This window comes from Canis aureus, chromosome 20 (genome assembly GCF_053574225.1).
Source record: "Canis aureus isolate CA01 chromosome 20, VMU_Caureus_v.1.0, whole genome shotgun sequence".
In the NCBI taxonomy this organism is placed as follows: domain Eukaryota; kingdom Metazoa; phylum Chordata; class Mammalia; order Carnivora; family Canidae; genus Canis; species Canis aureus.
Genome location: NC_135630.1, coordinates 9,506,351 through 9,522,575, shown reverse-complemented (window position 1 = coordinate 9,522,575; position 16,225 = coordinate 9,506,351). Strand labels below are relative to the sequence as shown.

The following is a 16,225-nucleotide window of genomic DNA, read 5'->3' as shown; positions in this document are numbered from 1 at the left end:
TATAAGGACAAATTATAGCTAGATTTCCTCCGGGCACAGGGTGTGTTCTGATTGCGACTTGGGAAGAAGAGAAACTCACGGGGATCTGTGCAAGGCTCCAAGCCACTTTCCAGGTGCTTTGCACATATGTTTAAAAGTTGGTTCTAATGGGGCAGCCAAGGGGCTTTGACCTAGGAATCAACCTCCCCTAAAGGGCTCTTGTCTGGACTTTAGGGATCCTGAAAGTCTCCAAAATTGTGTGAAGTTTTTGCGTATATTTTTTTTCTGAGAAGGGAAGAACATGATTCCCAGCGGGGGATGCTCAAACAGACCAGGAGCCCCAAAAGGTTAAAAAAAGATTAGTTATCTGAATGAACTACAAAGGATATAAAGAAACTAATAACTATTGAGTATAGGCCCAAAAATAAGTGATATTATCCCCATTTTAAAGTTAAGGGAAAGTAAGGCTAGAAGAGGAGCCTTCCCAGGTGGATACGCCTTAGTAACTCCAAGACCCAGAACATAAACTCTGATCTATCAAGTGCAAAATCCAAAATTTTTCTATGATACCATGCTTCCTGGGTTTTAGGGGGGGTTGGGGGTTGGGTCATAAAGGGTTATGGGGGAAGACCAATGTGCCAACGCAGCCTGAGGAATGAGTCGAGTGTGGGCATCTGGAGGCAGAAGGAAGGGCCCTCCTTCCGGCTGCAGAGGACAAGGTGAGCAGCCGACCAAAATCTCTAACAGAGGATCTCATCTTCCCTCCTGCAGGCTCTGGGGCTTCCTAAAGGCCGGGGGGCTAAGTCATGTTCACAAGACTTGGCAAATCGAACTTCAATTAAAAAAAAAAAAAATAGTGGCTCAGCGGTTTAGTGCAGCCTTCAGCCCAGGCCCTGATCCTGGAGGGCCAGGATCGAGTCCCACGTTGGGCTCCCTGCATGGAACCTGCCTCTCCCTCTGCCTGGGTCTCTGCCTCTCTCTCTCTCTCTCTCTCTCTCTCTCTGTGTGTGTGTGTGTGTCTCATGAATAAATAAATGAAATCTTTAAAAAAATAATAATTATATATAAATTATATATAAAACACAAGACTAAACATACCCAGGGGTCAAGCTTCTACCCCATTTAGTTTCAAATCTCCTGTCACCCAAACCCCAGTGCAACCAGAGGATAACCACTCCTATCCGAGACCCCGACCTAAAGCCCAGGGGCCCCCTAATGCCCAGTATCGATTCAAACAAGTGCATTTGGCTTCTTTCCAATGTGTCTCGAGCCAGGAGAGCAGGTTTCCCGCAGGTCAAGAAGAAGCCGAGAGCTTACCCGGAGCCACTGGAGCCCAAACAGCAACATGCAGCCTGTCTGGCAGTGAAAGATCATCCGTTAAGTGTGAAGGTTTAATGCATCTCCAGTCCCCCAAGATGCTCTTCTCTCAATATAAATAATATCCAGAGACTAAAATGTTCCACGTGCGCCACCACACATTTAATCAGGCTTTTAGACATGCATGGACTATGTGGTGGGATCCTCGCCTTCTGAAATGGAAAAGCCACGCGACAGGGGAATGTTAGCATGGAATCCCATGTAATTGAATTGTGGTTTTAAATCCCCTGATTAACAGATGGCAAAGTCCTGCCCCTGTGCGCTCGCTGCCCCCTCCTTGTCCTCGGGGGACACAGCGCACACCCCTTCCAACCATCAGCAGCGGCCTCCTTGCTTCTGCTCCCATGTTATTTTTAGCCACCCAACTCTTTTCTTGGGCGGGGGTCTTGTTTCCATAATTTGTTTTATCCAATTGTTGTCTAAGTATCATTGACATCATCTATTTTACTAGTTTCAGGTGTACGACAGGGAATCAACAATGATACTCGTCACAAGATGCTCACCAGCAGTGGAGTTACCACGTGTCGCCCCACAAAGGAATAACAATATTATTGACGACATGCCCTGTGCTGTACTTTTTGCCCCTGTGACTTGTTCCTACGTCATAACTGGGACTTTGTACCTCTTGATCCCCTTCACCTATTTCTCCCATCCCTCCCTTCTCCTCCCCTCTGCTGACCACCAGTTTGTGAGTCTGTTTCTCTTGTTGTCGTTGTTTGTTTGTCATTTGTTTTGTTTTTTGGATTCCACGTATAAGCGAACTCAAATGGTATTTGTGTCTCTCGGATTTATTTCACTCAGCATATTACCCTCTGGGTCCATCCGTGTTGTCACCAATGGCAAGATTTCACCCTTTTTTGTGGCTGAGTAGTAGCCCATTGTGTGTGCGCACCGCGTCTTCTTTATCCATTCACCTACGGATGGACAGTTAGATTGCTTCCATATCTTCGCTGTTGTAGGAAATGCTGCAGTAAACATCATAAGGGTGCATACGTCTTTTTGAGTTAGTGTTTTCATCTTCCTGGGGTAAATACCCAGAAGTGGAATAACTGGATCGTATGATACTTCTATTTTTGTGTTTCTCCGGAACCTCGGTACTGTTTTCTTGTGCAGCTCTGTGGTCTTATGTCTTCTGTGTAGGTCTTCAATCCACGTTGAGTTGATTTTTGTGTCTATAGTAGAATAAAGTGGCCCAGTTCATTCTTCTGCAAGTTGTTGCCCAGTTTTCCCAACGCCATTTGCTAAAGAGACTTTTTCCAGTTGGATATTTTGTGTCCTCTGTTGGAGTTTAATTAACCACTTACATGTGGGTGGATTTCTGGGCTGTCTATCCTACTCCTCTGACCTGTATGTCTATTCTTGTGCCAGTACCATGCTTTTGGTTACCACAGCTTTGTAGTGTATCTTGGGATCTGGGATTGTGATGCCTCCAGCTTCGATCCTTCTCAAGATCGCTTTGGCTGTTTGAGGTCTTTTGTACATACAAAAATGGACTAGATCCATACAAATTTTAGGATTATTTGACATATAGGCTTTTGTAGCAATCTCATAGGTTTTTTTGTATTTCTGTGGTATCGCTTGTAGCTTCTCCTCTTTCATTTCTGCTTTTATTTGAGCCCTCTTTCTTTTCTTCCTGATGAGACTGGCTAAAGGTTTATCAGTTTTGTTTATCTTTTCAAAGAACCAGCTCTTAGTCCCATTGCTCTTTTCCATGGGTTTTTTTTTCATATCTCTTTCATTTATTTCTGCTCTAATCATTATTATTTCCTTCCTTCTGCTAATTTTGGGTTTTACTTGTTCTTCTTTTTCTAGTTCCCTTGGGTATAAGGTTGGATTGTTTATTCCAGGTTTTTCTTCTTTCTTGAAATAGGCCCATATTGCCATGAACTTCCCCTTAGAATGGCTTTTGCTTCGTCCCAAAGATTGTGAGCCATAGTGTTTCTGTTTTTATTGATCTCCAGATATTTTTTTTATTTCCTCTTTTATTTCTTCATTGACCCATCGTTTGTCTAGTAACATGTAATTTAGCCTCCACATGTTTATGTTCCTTCCTTTTTTTTTTTTTTTTTTTGTAATTGATTTCTAGTTTCATGCCATTTTCTTTTCAGAAAAGATCCTTGAGGGGCTCCTGGCTGGCTCAGTCAGTCAGTGGAGGATGCGACTCTTAATCTCAGGGTTGTGAGTTCAAGCCCCAAGCTGGGTGTAGAGATTACTTTAAAAAAAAAAAAAATCTTAAAAAAAAAAAAGATGCTTGATATAATTTCAATCTTCTTACATTTATTGAGACTTATTTTGTGGCTTATCACATGATCTCTCCTGGAGCATAAGCACTTACCTCTTCTTCATAAAGGAGCCATTTCACAAGTATTACTACTCCTCAAGTAAATAAGTCCAAGCAAATCTTCTCAGTGGCTTGTAAATGAATTTAAGTGTATAATGGCCCAGACCTCTTCAGACTCCCTGGAGGGGAATTCTTGAAATTTTACTTTCCATAAATAGAAGGCAAAAGAATATTAAAAGATAAAGATACACCCTATTCATCTTGTTTTAGTAGATCGTAAGTTCATTGAGGAAAGAAACAGGTTATTGCTGAGATTGACTTAACATTCATTGAGTCCTAACTATCCTCATGTACCATAGAAACAAATCTATCAACATACTTCATTACAAGAAAAAAACATGGCTCTCTTTCAACAGGACCAAGCAGCATTCCCTTGGATGCTTTCTCTCCTTTATACTGATTAACGACTTGAAAGAGCAGCTCCTGTTCTAAAAAATATGAGTAGAAAATACTGCATTCTAGTCCATAGACTTGAAATATAAGATTCTCCCTCTCTGAAATGACTAGGTGATAGGCAATGGAGGGTCTGCCGTGGAGGGGGGCAGGAAAATTCAAAATCCCTGACAACATTTCACTTTCAACGCACACAACCTCAAAAATCCTGCATAATTATGAGATTTCATATTTAGTGTTTCTCAAACGACGGTTTCAATTGAAATGGATATGCTGCATAATGAAACTTAAACATCAAAATGTCAAACACACCCCAAAAGGAGCAGACAAATATCTAACAGAGTCATTATCAAGACCAGGAACCATGTGCCTGTGAACGCATGGCCGACCAGAGTATCACTTACAAGTGCTGTCCTTACATCAGGGTGGGGACATGACACGGGAGAAGAGGTGGCTACAGTTTTACCCACGCCAACAAACACCCAGACCCTCCACCAGAGCAGCACAAGCCAGAGCTCCAGGAAAATCAGGAGCCCAACTCTGGCAGCTTGTTATCAATTCAGTGTGGCTGCCGTTTTGTAAACACATCTAATTTGGTTTAAAATTTTAATCCATAAAGTCATTACTGGAGGGCTTCGGGCTGCTGCAATGATGAACCAACTGCTTCTAAAGTAGACAGGAAGGCACCAGAGTCGGTCCGGGTTTTGTGTCCCTCAGGTCCCTCCTTGGTCTCCCTTATTCCTCTCTTGCCTCTGATGTCCTTCCCAGCAGTGTGCTGACTTCCCCGTCCCTGTTCTCCTACTCACACCAAAAAGGTTCTGTTGCTATCCAACTGCTCTGTCTCTATAGCTATACTTGTCTCTCCCTTGTGTCTCGCTCTGTCTCTGTGTCTCTGTGTCCATGTCCCCGTGTCTCTGTCTCTCTCTCTCTCTCTCACACACACACACACACACACACACACACACAATTTCTTTGCCCCTTTGCAACCCGATATCCCAATCACGGCCTCCTCTATGCTTCCAGTTGAATCTACTCCTCCTCCACTTCTCCAATGCAAACCCGGCTCTCTAACCAAAAAGATCAAGCTAGTGAGTCTGCGGGGGAAAGAAATTGTCTTAAGGAACTGATGGCAGGAGACATAGCTGACCGACAGATGGACTGACCGGCTGCCTGGGCGGACAGCATCCCGTTGGCTGCCCTCCTTTGAGAATTGGTTCTCATGGGTAATTAAGCAGAAGATGAGAAGGTTTTCTTCAACAGAAAGACCAAAAGGTGACTCTTTTAAAACCTGGCATGTTATAAAATTTGGTTTATCAAGCAAACCGTGTGTCACCACTGATTGGAAGGGACTTGTGAACTTCAGCCACCTCTTTACTCTCTGTAACGCCCCTGGGAGACAGTGTTACTCCTCTCCCTCACTCCCCGGGAGACTGAAGCACAGAGAGGTCAAGAAACTTGCCCAAAGTCACACAACTGGAAAGTGACTGTCAGGATTTCCACGCAGACGGTTGGTCTCCAGAGTCCACGCATTTAACCGCTCCACTCCGCTGCGTCTTATTTGAGTGATTGCATCTCTGTCTAACAGAGAGGAAAATTTGCATTCATTTTTTATGCATTCTGTCTACTATTAAAGTCAAGCTTCTCTTGCAGAGAAAATAGATGACTGATTTACCCTATTGGGTAATTATTACCCTACTTACCCTATTGGGTAAACATTTATCCTGTTGTATAAATCAGCTGTTGCTCAAAATTCATGCTTATGGCCCCCACCATTAACAACACGGGTGTTGACCAGCGATGTTCTAGACCAGCTTCTCACTTCCCTCCCCTATTCCTTCTGCCCATGCACCTACAGCTGAAATTCCCTTTCCAAAAAGCAGCTTCCCCACCAGTCTCAGGGACGTCAGCCTCCTGCTCAGTGAGGTCTACAAGGGTGGCCCAGAGCAGCCAAGCAGCTCTGACCCCGGGACACCCAACATAGAGGCCAAGGGAGCTTCCCTAGAGAAGAATTGGGGTTGATCTAGAATTCTCCACATTCTGTGCTGCTCTGTGATCATCTGTCTAAGTCCCTTTCATTCCACACTAACGTGGGCAAAACAAATCCTAGACAAGATGAGAATGCCGGGAGAGAGGTCCCATTCTCTTCAGTCATAATAAGAACATTTCTGTGCTGTGGGACTGACCTTTTTTGTCAAGCTCCTTCCAAAGCACATGCTGCTTCAGGCTTGTGCAACCCGAAGGCCCCAAGACTTCCCCTCTTTCAAAAAAAAAAAAAGGGATGGTTCTGCTTTTCATTTAAGGTACAGTTTAGGAAGAAGCAGCCTGTGAAGCCAATTAACTAATTGGAAATCACTTAATGACTGTGGCAGCATTTTGGATTTCTGGCGCTGGTTCACAGCAGTCTGGAGAAATTGCTTTTCAATATTATGATCAGGTAAGCTGTGGAGGCCTCCCGGGAGACGATGAGCACTCAGGTGTCCCCCAAAAATACCAGAGGCACTATAACAGGGAATGATGTGATGGTGAAGTAAGCAAAACATAAAAATCTGAAGATCTGCAGAGATCTGCCGAGAATCAACGTTGCAGCCACCGTTCCTCGCTCTGATTTTTGAGAGTTGACAATCTTTGCATGGACCCCAGGCTCCTGAGGTCGTGCTCACAGAGAGGGCCGGGCATGCGCCCAAACAGAGGTAACGTGGGGAGGAGGAAAAAACACGGGAAGAAAGGCTCCCCGCAGAACGATGGTCCAATTAATTGTTTCACTAGGAACAGAGTCACGTCCACATGAGGGAAGTAATCCAGTTAATCGCTCAAGAGTTCACATAGCCGGAGAAAATAAATTACCCCAAACACAAGATTTTTATCCGATCTCCATTTGCTTGTTTCAAGGTAGTGGATGCACTTAGCGCGTTTCTCGGAAGCATCACTCATTAGCACCAAAGTCATCACCGTGGAAAACGATATGCTCTATTTTTAACAGTCTATCTAATGTCTTTTGGCTTTCCTTTAAAAAGAGGCCTGGGGTTAGGCATAGACCTGTGCAACTTAGAATTGCCTATTTCTCTGGGCCTTAGAATCATTTTGTGAGCGTGGATGGCCGGTCTTCACCCCTCTTTGCCTTCATTTACTCAGCTGCAAAATGGCCTGGTGCCAGTTAGTAGAACTAGGTCAACCCAAATGATGATCACGGGGTTTTGCAAACCTATAGCACTGCAAGTCCCTCCTGCGATGACAAACTCTCATTTTCCTCCTTCCCTAGTGACACAGTAAGTGTGGTCGACAAAGAGATAGCCGCTGTTGTTTCTACACACGCCTGTCACTCCACCGCCTGCATGTGCACCTTCCCCAGTCCCCAGCTTTATTAATTCAGTAATGTAGGTGCCTCCACTGGGTGCTGCCTTAGATGCTTGCTTTATACCCAGCGATGACCTACAGGATGGAAGGTATCCCCTGTTGAGGCAGCAGCGTCAATAAAGGTGAGCACCATGTGCACATTGCAATGCCCAACGTCAGCCCATCAGACTGTAGGACTGTGGTAGCCGATTCCCATCACCGGCCTCCCATATGGGTGCTCATTCAAGGCACGATGCATTTTGCAGAGCCACATCCCTGGAAGTCCTGCGCCCCCACCCCCTCGCCCAGGGCAAGGAGAGCAACATTAAAACCACCATAAATTGATGACCCTTCCCTTCAAACAGTGTTGCATCCTGAGTTGAGCCGGGAAGAAAATGTCTAACCCCTTACCTTTCTTGGGATTTAGCTCCTAATCTGCATTCTAGAAAATGACACCCAACTAATATCAATATTATATCAAGGTAACAGGGTTGATAAACTCCTTCAATTACCAATTAAGAGAATCAAGAAGTAGCAAGAGAACACGCCATTTAATATACGTGAGGGGAGCAGCCCTATCAAGAACTTCCTGGGTGGAGGTTGCACTCACTCGGGAAGTAAGAGGGAAACATTTTCATCTTGCTAATAAAGGAAAAACCTGCAAAATATCAAAGGAGGGAAATCTTGCAAATGAACTTCCGGACTGGCTCAGGACATTTTCCAGATGACGTACCCGAGGGAACGTGTGATTCAGCGGATAGCCTTCCGAAGCTCATCTGTCCCACTTACAACGTGCTGCACACTGACCCCAAGAGGAGGCTACACCTACGGAGACAGGCTGCTTGCCAACTGGTACAACCTCATTTGCAGAGCTCGGCACTCTGGAGCTTCAACGTCCCTGCCTAACAAATGGTGAGCAATTAAGTCCATTGCGCAAAGCCAAGACCAAGGCCAAAGTCTAACAATAGCTCCCCTCTCCCTGAGTCCTTGAATTAGAGAACATTATCACAAAAAGAAAATACACTTTTATCTGGGTTGTCACTTCTTCCCTCTGCTGTCTTCTGCGGCTTTGCCTATAAGCTCACAGTTTGTAGTCAAATTGGACAATTACCGAGCGAGAAGTGAATAATTAATGAACAGTCACCGTGTATGTTTGGGAAACTGTGACCCAATCATTGAACAGATAGCTGAACCACTAAAATAAATGACTTGTTCCAGTCATTACCAGATCAGCATTTGTTTAGAGGTTCCTAGGTGCCCTATCAAAATTCTAATCAGTTCTATTTAAATTACATTTTTTGCACTGCATTGTTATAAATGCTAATTTATGCCCAGAATGGAACAGCTTTATTTCTTACCTCCTGAAGAAACGGATGAATAAAAACATACTTCTACAGGGCATAAAAGATTATCAAGGGTTCAATGACTATTGGATTTTGCACTTGCCAAAACACATCCCGAAGCTCAGAGCCGAAGCTTTAGAAGACAACGAGGACGTTCACGTCCTCCCACAGCAAAGCTGTCCCTGTGAGGGGGCAGAGGGACTCGCAGCAGCATCTGCAGCCACAACCCGAGACTTCCTGCTACTGGGGACAGGAGCAGCTCTTGGAGGGAGGAAGGGGAAGAAGAGGAAATGCTTACTGCTAGGGAAGAATGACCCAAAGGGTTATTTCACAGTCTCTGGACAACCTTCCTGCGTTGAGAGAAATGCCTCCAAGCCTGGCCCCACGCCTGCTTCTGCCAAGGATATTCATCTCCGCCAGCCCGTAGGAGGTGACAAAGTTACCATACAAAATGGTAACTGCACCTCTTTTTGCACAATTAGTTTGCTCCTCAGCCTTAGTCCCAAGTGCCCCTCCGAGCAGGGAGAGCTGTTGCACCCAAGAGAACACAGAAGCACATCTTCGCTCCCTCGGACGTCTGAAGTCAGGCTCCTCAGTCCTGGGCCCAGGAAGGGCCTTGCCAGGCTCCGAGGCACCTGCGACTAGAAGACCTCCGAAGAGAAAGAAGATTGAGAGTGATGTTCTAGAAATATCTAGAAATCTCCTAAGGAGACCACCCAAGTCCTGCTTCCTGCGATATGAGGCCCCCCATGCATCCCGAGCCCGGGGTCCCCGTGGAAGTCAGCGAGCCTGCCTCTAGCCTGCTTGAAGGGGGAGGCGTTGGATTTGGAATTCGTTGCTAGAAGTTTTTTGCAAGCTGAGGAATTACCTTGAGAGGATTGAGTTGCTGAGTGTAAGTCAGCGGCTGCTAGGGGGGCTGAGGCCGCCCCCACCACCCTGCCCCAGCGGGCCTCCTGTGCAGAGGGAGCAAGACAAGGCCAGCTCAGCCTGGCTCAGGGCTGCGTGGTGGGGGGGGGGGGGGGGGACACAGGTTCACACAAGCATTTAACCTCCTGTGAGCAGTGCAGCGTGGCTGAGGCTTAAAACAAGGCTGGAACATTTTCTCGCTTATTATCACCTTGATAACCTGTTCTTGTGGCTCAGGAAAGATGTGGAAAGAGAGGGGGGCCGAGGGGGGCCCTGACAGAGGAGGGGGCGGGCCAGGGCCCTGAACCAGAGGAGAACAAGCTGCCGTTTTCTTGTTTTGTGAGCGTCGTTAGGAAAAAGGGGGAAGGTGGTGTGCTGTCTAAATATTTCTCCTCTTAAATAGAAACAGTATTTTTTCCAGAAGTATGGCTAATCCCTTAATGGGAAAAGGGAAAAAGGAATCGCTTTCATTCATTTTTTTTTCTCTGAAACCTATTGAGCAGTGGGAAAGCAAAATTTCTCTATGAGACACCTAAGTAATGGTGGGGCCTCTGCAAGACGCAGGGGTGGGGAGGGGTGGAGACCAGAAGAGCTGTGCTCTGGTCCTTGGGGGGGTCAGGGATGGCCACCTGGGATGGAATGTGGCCCCAAAGGCTTTTGCCACAGGAGCAGGCTTCAGGGAGAAAGGCCTTCCCCATGCCTTCCCAGAGTGGGGCTGATGGAACATGTGATAGTCTCGTTTCAACTATAATAATAACCAATCCCAATATTCATAAAAATTACTCATCGTCCTTTAAGGTTTCTTGAGCCAGGACACCTAGGGGGGCTCAGTGGTTGAGCGTCTGCCTTTGGCTCAGGTCGTGACCCCGGGGGTCCTGGGGTCGAGTCCTGCATCGGGCTCCCTGCATGGAGCCTGCTTCTCCCTCGGCCTGTGTCTCTGCCTCTCTCTCTGTGTCTCTCGTGAATAAATAAATAAATAATTTTTTTAAAAAGCCATTATAGGTATATTATATTTTACCAAAAATCATGTGAAAAATCAGTGAGCCTCTTACTTTGCTTATAAAATCAGGATAAGCCATTGTGATATGACCGCCCAAAATGCTAATTCGATTTTTTTTAAGGATTCATTTGTTATTTGAGAGAGAGAGACAGAGAGAGTGGGAGAAGGGGCAGAGGGAGAGAAGCTTCAAGCAGACTCCCTGCTGAGCATGGAGCCCAAGGTAGGGCTTGATCCCATGACCCATGAGATCATGACCTAAGCCAAAACCAAGAGTCTGATGCTCATCTGACCAACCAGGTGCTCCTGCTCATTCAATTTTAGATTCATTAATAGGCATCTAGTCCAAAACAGTAGTTCTGTTGTATGAGGGTCAGACATCACATTGCTAGCCTAGAAAAGCTAATATAATGTCTTTCACCCACTATGTGAATTCGAGCAAGTCATGTGACTTGAGCTCCAGTGTTTGCATCTGAAAGTGGAAATAGTAATAGCTGACAAACATATTCCTATAAAACCGTTATAAAATCATATGAAACCATTTCCCTAGAAGTGTTTTAAAAATCATAAAGTGTCACAGCCCTGGACATCTGCTGTTTGTTACCCAACAACCATCCACTTTTTTCTGATAAATGCAATACAGCTCTCCTTTGAGGAACCTTCCTTCCACCATCCTAGCCACCTTGTGAACCCCAACTGGCTGAGGCCACAGAAATCTGTTTAGGAATGAGCACATAACCTAATCAGGACAAAGGAGACATGAGGAGACGATGCTACAGCTTTTGAAAAAAGAAAAAAAAAAAAAAAAAGAAGTCCTGCTCCGTTTCTGTATTTGGAAACATAAGATGAGTCTTGGGTTGGCATCCTACTACCGTGGAAAGAGTCAGCCCTAAAATGAGCTGCTGCACAGAAGGCAGAAACAAAAGAGACAAGAAACTAATGATCTCATTTGATATTCTGGATTAGACCTTGCCCCTGGGTCTGGATTAGAAGCTGAGATTCCCTTGACCGTGTTGTATTCCAAGCCAATATTTTCCCTTTTCTGAGCAAAGCATCTCTGTTACTTGCAACAGGAAGTGGCCTATGATTATAAATTTGTTTTAATGCCTTGGAAAATCCAGTTACTCAATTGTATGGAAATAATAAATGAGAGAGTTTTCAAATGGACGTATATATATATTTCTTCAACAAAAATCAAATCTATATTTAGAATGTGTTCGATTGCTGTAATTGTTAGATTGTATTAGGTGGTTAGATTGCTATGTTGGATTGTTTCTCAGAACAAAGTTTCATTACTAACTATGCCTTGGATTCTAAAACTCATATAAGGAATTACATAAAAATTTCGTTCTTAAGATAATTTTTTTTTGCATTCTGCCTCTGGGAAAGCCATGTTTCCAGCCTTCCTCATCTTGTCTTCTTTGTCTTCCTGCTGAGCTAATAGCCAGATCTCCAACTAAAACAGCAGTACCCATCTCTGATTAATGGGACCTTTCTCCCCACCTTTTTTAATGGCTTCCTCCCATTGCGATTTCAATCAGAACAGTGCTGGGAATCCCTCCTGGTGCCTCTCCAGGACCACTTCTATTGCCATTTTTTATACATTTCTCCTCAAGAAGGGAAAAGCCAAAGAAATGTCTCCATACTCCAAGGCTGAAATCAATGTGCAATGTGAAGAAACTATAGCACTTTCTTGCTAGAGAGGGTCTATAGTATTCAACTAGTTCAGGGGTCGGCGATGGGCTAAATCCAGGCCACCTGATTTTGATTTGCAGGTGTGGGTAAATAAAATTTCACTTGAACGCAACATGCTTATTTGTTACGCATCGTCTACAGCTGCTGTAATGCTACAATAGCAGAGCTGAATAGTGGAGAAAAAAGCAGTATGGCCCAAAAAGCCTAAAATATTTACTATCTGGTCCTTTATTTTAAAAAGTTTGCAGACTTCTAAAAAAAAAAAAAAAAAAAAAAAAAGTTTGCAGACTTCTGAACTAGTCCAATCATTTAGTTTTTAAATAGAAGCTCAGGCCCAGAAAGGCCTAACCCAAAGAGGCCTAACCCAAATTTATTCTACGTGGTGTTTTCATGTTCTATTCTGATCCACATACTAGATTTACAGATGCCTGAAAACAGATACTGGTCCTTATATTTCTGTGGCATCCAAAACAGTGGAGGCTGGATATTGAAGTCACCATTAAAGCGAGTTAAATAAATGCATAGGGATTGAGGAAATTAAGAGATTCCTTCAGAGACCTCTCTTCTACGTAAACCATTTCCACTCCTGCCTCCACAGCCTCCAAATACTTGTAGACACAAACCAATCCTTCTCACACTGGTCATCAGGCTGCTATCTAGGACATCATATGTTAAGTGCCATAAAAGTATCTACCTCCCAGAGTTGTGAGGGTCAAATGAGATAAAGTATATGAGGCATGTAGCACAGCACCTGGTTCATGCTCAACATTCAAAGAGTAGTAGATGATGATGATGATGATGATGATGATGATTTATCATTATCATAAAAACGGAGGCAACCTGAAATATAACTGGAGATTGGGGGGACATATAATTACTGAACTGGGAATTTCTCTTAGATTCTTCCACAAGCAAAATAGGAGGAAAAATACAAGAAGGTAGGGTTCCAACACTCGATTTCTGCAAACAATCTAATTCATATTCAATTGCCGTCATCCAAGGAAGTCAGAGCACAAGTGGAGAAAATATTTCCTGACAGTACTTGTAGCACTGGAGGGGAAGAAAAAGATTCTTTCCTTGGGGCCAAGGCATTACATAGAGCAACACATAATAAACTGAGGACTCTCGACTAAGGGTTCAATAGACAGTCATATCTTCTAATGCGTGCCAGCTGCTTCCCTGAGTCATGATGGTGAGGGTCAGAGTAAAAGGATTGAGCCATATTGGACACCATATTGGCACCAGGGCTGCTTTTAACTCTGGCAAAGTAGATATTGTCACCATCAATGACCCCTTCATTGACCTCAACTACACGGTCTACACGTTCCAGTATGATTCCACCCACAACAAATTCCACAACACAGTCAAGGCTGAGAATAGGAAACTTTCATCCATGGAAAACTCATCTCCATCTTCCAGGAGCAAGATCCCACCAACATCAAATGGGGTGATGCTGGTGCTGAATGTTGTGGAGCCCGTCAGGGTCTTCATCACCATGGAGAAGGCTGGGGCTCACTTGAAGGGTAGGGCCAAGAGGGTCATCATCTCAGCCCCTTTTGCTGATGTCCCCATGTTTTTGATGGGCACGAACCATGAGAAGTATGACAACCACTCAAGATTGTCAGCAATGCCTTCTGCACCACCAATTTCTTGGCCCCTCTGGCCAAGTTCATCCATGACAACTTTGGCATCATGGAGGGACTCATGACTACAGTTTATGCCATGACTGCCCCCCAGAAGACTGTGGACAGCCCCTCCGGGAAGCTGTGGGGTAATGGCCGAGAGGCTGCCCACATCATCTGCTTCTACTCGTACCACCAAGGCTGTAGACAAGGTCATCCCTGTGCTAAATGGGAAGCTCACTGGCATGGCCTTCCATGTCCCCAGCCCCCGCATGTCAGTTGTGGATCCGAGCTGCCACCTGGAGAAAGCTGCCAAATATGATGACATCAAGAAGGTGGTGAAGAAGACATCAGAAGGCCCCCACAAGGACATCCTGGGCTACATTGAGGACCAGGCGATTTGTCTCCCACGACTTTAACAGTGACACCTACTCTTCCGCCTTCGATGCTAGGGCTGGCATTGCTCTCAATGACCAATTTTTCAAGCTCATTCCCTGGTATGACAATGAATTTGGCTATAGCAACTGGGTGGCGGACCTTATGGTCCACATGGCCTCCAAGGAGTAAGAGCGGCCTGGACAAACATCCCCAATGAGAGCAAGAGGAAGAAAGAAGCCTTCAGCTGCTGGGAAGTCCTTGCTCCGACTCATCCCCCAATATACTGAGAATCTCCCGACCTCAACAGTTACCATCCCAGACCCCCTGAAGACAGGGAGGGGCTTAGGGAGCCCTACCTTGTCATGTACCATCAATAAAGTATACTGTACCCAGAGTAAATAAGTAAATAAAGGAAGGAAAAACTTAGCAGTGTATCAAATAGCGTGTGTTCGTGTAGAACCATTGGTGGCCAAGGATAGTTGCCCTAATTGTCCCCACAATGGGAATAGTCTCACGTGAGACCAGGAGACCCCCTCAGGCCACATAGGCCTCTGTCTAGTGTGGCTAACCTTGCCTTCTTTAAATTTTATGGCCATAACTCTCTCTCAGTCAATAGGAATTTATTGTCATTGCTCAACAGCATACCACCTACATCGTATGAAAGACTTAACCAGGGGCAAAATATTTTTGCCATCCATTCCATTCTTTTGCCAAAGAATTACGCTTATGATGTTATTTTGCATTTTAATCATGCCTAATATGGACATCAGAAGAGAAAAATGGGCCTTATAACCCTAGCTGTTGGAAATAGTCAAGAACTCCTCCTCCACACCATCTCTCTTTCCGGCCTAGGATGGCAGGTGGCGATCCCCCTTTAGATAAATGCCCTTTAGAACCTAACAGGAACAGTTAGAGCATTGCAATCTACCTTTTCCCCCACACAACAGTTTCTTTTTTTGTTGTTGCAAATCACAAGAAGTAAACTTTCTCCAGGGTTACTTAGTCCATACTGAGAATCAGACCCTATATGTGGTCCTCTGTGATGTGCTAAACTCATCCGCTTCCTCCTTGGCATCCAGAAAAGATATACTGGGGCTAATAACTAGTAAACTCCCACTTTAGAAGGGCCTTCCCCCGCCCTCCGCAGCCCCCACCCCTACTGCCACCATCTGTGTTTGTTCTCTTGCTATATAAGAACTCAAACTGGGTGGCGAGCATGTTATTTTTAAAAATCTTTTAGTGGCGTCTATACCCAGAACTGCCTCATCACAATTATCCTCACCAAACGAGGCAACTTCACATTGAGAATGGATATGGTGTTCAGCCAGCACCAAATGTCTCTCCTTCTGCCTTTTTGTCTTTCCGATCAATCAGAACATGTGAAAGTCCCAAATGAAGAGTAAACACACGGCCCAGGTTCCTTTCATCTCCTAACATATGTCATGAAGGGGGAAAGAAAAAGCCCTATTCCCAGCTTCAATCAGCCATTCGTTTTCTGCAACTTGAACCTTCAGCTGAAAGAGGGACGGGTGGGGGGCAGTGGAGGAGGGTTGAACGCGGGCCCACTCCTTGGAAGATAATAGGTATTCGCCGCATACCTGCATCTTGGAGTCATTATCTCCCCTGTGAGCACTTCTGTATTTATATATAATGAGATCATTACCAGGCAGCTATTCCAATTTTATTCAGACTTTAATATTTCTTGAGGAAAAAAAAAATAGCATACAAAAGGGTTTGTGATGCCAACTCAATCAGACGTGCTGTTGATGGAGAATTATTCAAGTGCAAGCCGGAACAGGAAAAAAAAAAATCATTTCAGAGAGGTTTCTGTCAAAGTCGAGTTCTCCTGTGATGATGTTTC

General features: G+C 44.8%; 1 pseudogene; it reads left to right on the top strand.

Moving 5' to 3' along the window:
- Positions 1-8,472: 8,472 nt before the first annotated feature.
- LOC144291470 (glyceraldehyde-3-phosphate dehydrogenase pseudogene) lies at positions 8,473-14,790 on the top strand (annotated as a pseudogene).
- Positions 14,791-16,225: the final 1,435 nt, after the last annotated feature.